The following is a 6,355-nucleotide window of genomic DNA, read 5'->3' on the forward strand; positions in this document are numbered from 1 at the left end:
GTTCCTATAGGTTGAAAACATAGACTCTTACATTGATTGAATTCATATTCCAGCTCGAAGTATTGATGTTTATCTTAGCATTTATATGAAGGACGACATCAATATATACACATATTGAATACTTTATGAATGTATGCGACTGTTACAATAATACTAAAAAACAGTAGATGAAACAAACCTCTTGAGAGCTGTATCTGAAATAGTTTAATACTTTAAATTGACCATATTTTATCACTGCGTATCCAGCTGATCCTTTTGAAAAAATGAAACACGCTTCCTAAGCTACCCAGCTTTCCAATAGCTCACCACCAGCACGATTATAGCCAATATGGCGGCGGTCAATTTATCGATTCTGGGATTAAATATCATTTATTAAAGTCTTACCATCAGAAAGAATATGGCTAATTTATTAATTGTTTTGTTTTGTGGACTTTGTCAGTATTTAGTCTTCCAACCACGTTTTCTCTGATGCTAATAACTAATTCGTATTTTTAAAAACAGGAAATTATATTTATGAATATACATTAAATTATAATAAATATGATATATTTGCACTATTATTTAAGAGACTTAATGATTATTTCGGATTTTTTTTATCGATATATTGACTAAACAAAAGCCCTTTACACGTGAACTGTAACCAGAGCTTTAGCCAACCAGCCAGTGCGCATGCGCGGAAAATGTCGAATGAAAACAATAACAACACGTCTATACATGTACAGGTTCAACAGGTCAACAGCTAGCTCAATATGTTATGTATTCGACCTTCATGGTGATTGCTGGATCGATCCACTGCAGAGGATAATAACGCTCTTGTTGGGTCAAGCTGCCCTAATAATTAGTGAACCGGAAAATCGACCGTATTTGTTTAACCCACTATCGCTAGTTTGCGATCTATGCAGATATGATGTGTATTGCTCGTATTACCAATACTGATATTTCAATAAGTAGAGCAGTAAATACAATTACTAACCATGCAACCTCAACATTAACTTAACACTAACTTTCAGAATTGGGACATTCAATATTTCTTATCGACACGCCTCTGAACCAATATGTATCAATTGTATTCGCAGTTAAATGAAAGAATGCGATTGTTATTTTGCAACACCTTATGCGTCGTAGCTACAATTGGCACTAAGAATATAGTCAGCAACTATATTCACTGTTTCGGTATCAAGTTTTGTAGATTTGGCCTCTCTTGTAAAAACGAATCAAGATCGAGGCTGAGGATATTCAATCTAAGATTGTCTATTTTTTTTGTTTCATATTTTTAGTTTATACTACAAAATATACTTGAGGATCGCAAAATAGCCAATGTTGATTACGTTACTGTGATTGACTTAATTATTTTGTTAATTAAAAAAAGACTACAAAATTTTTATTATTTTATTATTTTCAAAGTTAATTGATTGTGTTTTATTGCATAGAAGTTTGCATAATTAATGTATGGAAACAAGTAGAAGTTAACTTTGGAACGGAAATACGAATTACGATTATTATAATGTAATTGTCTATCAAATTATTTGTGATGAAACATTGTAAATGTGATTAATTGGATATTAAAATAGGCACATTATAATAATTTCACAAAAAGATTCCAAATAGAATGTGTGCTAAAAGGGTAATCCAATGCAAATTAATAAATTAATGAGTATTGTGCAGTTGTATTGTATTTTCGAATGATTCGACTAAAATAACACTTTGCAAACTTGTTATGGTTACAAACCACGATCATAAAAGAGGCGTCGAACGCATTAAAGCGGGACTGCACGATATTTATATGTGTTAAATTGTAACATACTGATAAAAATATGTTACAATAACACAAAATAGGCAAGATAAATTATACATTGAAGACGAATTTCATAAAATGCAGCAAAGATAAATTAGCGCCCATAGACGATTGTAAAAAAGTTATTTCGTCCATATTTTCCTACAATAACTTTAGACATCAAGCTTAGATATATCACGTCTGTCAGTATTAAAGTTACGCTTGCCGTGTTCTAGATGGACGGCATCAATCGGTGATGAACATATTGAGTACTCTATATATATATATATATATGTGACTGTTTAAAATAACGCTAAAACACAGACACTGAAACTTACCCCTTGAGTGTTCCTATTTAATATGTTTGTATTTAAAACCTTATTTAATCACCAAGTATGCAACTAATCCTTTCTTAAAATGTTACACGCCGTTGAGGCCAGCTAGCTTTCTACTAGCCAAAGACCTGTAGAATACGTATTTTATAGGTTTTTGTACCAGCACACTTAAGCATGTACAGGTTAGTTTGGTCAATAGCTAGGTCAACACCTTCAGGCATTTTCCAATCCTAGTGTTCGCTTCATCGATTCTCTTAAGAAGATACCACGCTCTCGTTAGGGGAAGGTGGGGGTGGTACTTAAATGTTTAGTGTACAATTTTATTCGCAGTTAAATGAATGAATGCAATCTTTATTATGCACCCCCCTTATCATCGTTGAACGAAGGTGACGATATTGAATCTTTGATGCCTTTTAATTATATTCAATGGATAAAAGGTTTATAATTTTGTAAAATGTGTACAAAGATGTTTGAAATAACGTATTTTGTTTTTATTGGATACGTTTCATATTTTTAGTTTAGAATACAAAATACACTTGACGATCGCGACAAAGCCATGGTTCATAACGTAACTGTGATTGACTTAATTATTTTGTTAAGTGAAAAGAGACTACATTTTTGATAATTTTATTACTTTCAATGTTAATTGATTGTGTTTTATTGTATTGACGTTTGCATAATAAATGCGATTGTGTGCAAGATAACTAAACTAATGACAATTGGCGTGTACGTAATAAAGTAATAGACAGAGAAATAACTTTGATATATATATATCAACGTTGTATCGAAGGGACGATTTAAAAACGATAAAATCGCTCAATAGACTTTTATATCACCTCGATGAATCAGCGTCTTATACTATTCGTTAGTAAATATAAACTGCGTTCAACTTGTACATTAATCGAGGAACACAGCGATATTCTCGTTTTACACTGCGTTTGATTGAAATCAGTAAACTTAGGCATTTTTCTTTCGTAAATTTCTTTTGAAAGATCGGAGGATAAATATATATGAGCCGTTCTCTGTGAAAAAGGGGTTTAATGCATGTACATAAATCTCGTCCCAAATTAGCGTGTGCAGTCCGCACAGGCTAATCAGGGACGACACTTTCCGCTTAAACTTGATTTTTGCTAAAAAGAGACTTTCTTAAAACAAAAAATATCATAAAAGCGGAAAGTGTCGTTCCTGATTAGCCTGTGTGGACTGAACAGGCTAATCTGGGACGACACTGAACGCACATGCATTAAACCCCTTTTTCACAGAGCACGGCTTATATCTAGCTATTATCTGTTCGTTGTACATCTACCCAGTCCCAGCCTGCTCTAGCACGCAGATCCCAGAGCTCTTGAAGTTTAACTAACTCGCTGCACCTACAAACTGTATTGCGCTTTGAAACACTTCCATAAGCAGTTCTCTAGCACGCAGATCCCGGAGCTCTTGAAGTTTAACTAACTCGCTGCACCTACAAACTGTATTGCGCTTTGAAACACTGCCATAAGCAGTTCTCTAGCACGCAGGTACCGGAGCTCTTGAAGTTTAACTAACTCGCTGCACCTACAAACTGTATTGCGCTTTGAAACACTGCCATAAGCAGTTCTCTAGCACGCAGGTACCGGAGCTCTTGAAGTTTAACTAACTCGCTGCACCTACAAATTGTATTGCGCTTTGAAACACTGCCATAAGCAGTTCTCTAGCACGCAGGTACCGGAGCTCTTGAAGTTTAACTAACTCGCTGCACCTTAAAATTGTGTTGCGCTTTGAAACACTGCCATAAGCAGTTCTCTAGCACGCAGGTACCGGAGCTCTTGAAGTTTAACTAACTCGCTGCACCTTAAAATTGTGTTGCGCTTTGAAACACTGCCATAAGCAGTTCTCTAGCACGCAGGTACCGGAGCTCTTGAAGTTTAACTAACTCGCTGCACCTTAAAATTGTGTTGCGCTTTGAAACACTGCCATAAGCACCTGTTTTCAATCTGCTTAAGTCTCTCCTTCAGCCGCAATAATGACTCAGCAGACGGACACCACTCCTGTTAAAGATTATGATCGCCTTTGTAACAAAGGTCACCAACAGTTAACCACAACACCCACATACTTTTGCGAATATTTAAACAAAGTGATTGTCATTTCACAGCGATATATCCGTTAACAGTCAGATTGGTTCAACACTTAAAACAAGACAGTACTATTTAGGTGGTAGACTAAATAAACAGAACATCTTCAAGACGAATATATTTTCGCTGATATTTTCTTAAGAAAATATTAAAATACAATAGAAAAAAAATTGTTTGCATTCTTCCATTCGGTGGTGAAGCATTAGGAAACGCATCCGAACGTGGCCCAGAGGTATCATACCGTCATGGATGAAAGATTTTATTTTATCGTTTAAGAAACAACTACCGGGGCTATGTGCGAAATTTCTTTCTTGAGTCGTCTCTTTTTGAGAAATGAGAATAATACAAGTATTGCGTTAGAAGAGCCGTTGAGTGTATATAATTAAACAATTAGACTGATGTATTGTAGACAAAGGTTAACTTAGTTAAATAGTATTATAAACCGAAAACGGTTTCATCATAAACTCAGAGAGTAATACGTAAGACACTCTACGAAATATTTTACATCAGTTTTTACATTAACCCATTTATGCCTAGCGTCTAGAAAAAAGGTCTTGGCAAACAGCGGAGACATTGTTTGCTGAAAGGAATTTCTGTAAGAAATATTCTAAATACAGTATAGAAAAAAATATATAGTAGACATCCCTAATTTTGAAAATAAATTGATCCAATTTAGAAGGATGGGAGAGTCCACTAGTCATAAATGGGTTAAACTTTTGTTTACTGCCTATAATCCATGAGCAGTAGTAGTCCGAAAATTGTTTAAGTTATTGAGTTCGCATATACAATCTTAGTACATGTATATATGTGTTGCGTTCTGAGAAAACTGGGCATAATGCAGTCCACACAGGCTAATCAGGGACGACACTTTCCGCATAAACAAGATTTTCGGTAAGAAGGGGCTTCCTTTAAACGAAAAATACCATAAAAGCGGAAAGTGTCGTCCCTGATTAGCCTGTGCGGACTGCACAGACTAATCTGGCACGACGCTTAACGCACATGCATTATGCCCAGTTTTCTCAGAACGCGACTCATATGATTGTGCAGGTATTAGTTATGTTCATCGTGAATAGGGTAATGCATTTTTGTTATACTTAGTTTGAAAGTATGGTGCATTGCTATGTTTCATTAAAGGGACATTTTCACGCATTGGTAAATTGACAAAATAAATTAATGTTTCAGATTCTCAAATGTTCCTTGTAGCTATGCTATTTGTGAGGAAACAGTAATACTGAACATTTACAATGCTCTCACTTATTCATTATATGCATCGTTGACGATTTAAACACATGAAAATTAGAAAGCGTTGGAACGCGAAACGATTGAATAATTTGGAGAGTTCTGTTGTTGTCTTTATATTTTGTGACACTACGAGAATTGCTTATATCAAGTATAAAATACATCACTTATTGTATGAGCATGGATGGCCGAGTGGTCTAAGCATTAGCCTTTTACTCCAGGGTTCAGTGGTTCGAGCCCAGTTGAGGGTTATTTTTTTCAATTTTTATTTATGATCCGATTTTTACATTTATCAATATAAAGCATTAAATGACAAACTTCAATACATGCCCAAAACTGTGAAAAGGCCCCTTTAAGTACAATTTAATTTTAACTTTATTGTATTTTACTATAACAGGGTAGTGACTTTTTGCCTAAAACAAAAATCCTCAAACAATTTGTTGCCGGATAAAACAGCGCTCATGATTACCGGTATTATATAATTACTCATTTACATATTCACACATTAATTTACGTCCCTGCCCAACGACATACTATTCAATACATGCACAAATAGCACGCATTCTTTTCAGAGAAAACGACTTTCACGTCAGGGTAAACCATTTTGTTTGTAAGAAATACATTTAATTATGTTTATGTTGAAACGGATTCGACGGAAGAATTAAAAATGACTCCTGATCGGTGGTTCTATGTCAAAACAATTAAAAAGCTGTTTTCGAGTAATTTAACTATCAACCGACATTCTTAACATCACTTATTCGCATCATGTTGTGAGAAAATAAACATATAATGATTTAAGAAACAATAACTTAAAACATACTAAACACAAATAGAACTGTGTAAATAAAGTACAATTTTTAAAATGTAATATAAATCTATTTAAAGTTAAAAAATTC

This window comes from Dreissena polymorpha, chromosome 6, assembly GCF_020536995.1.
Source record: "Dreissena polymorpha isolate Duluth1 chromosome 6, UMN_Dpol_1.0, whole genome shotgun sequence".
NCBI classification, from domain to species: domain Eukaryota; kingdom Metazoa; phylum Mollusca; class Bivalvia; order Myida; family Dreissenidae; genus Dreissena; species Dreissena polymorpha.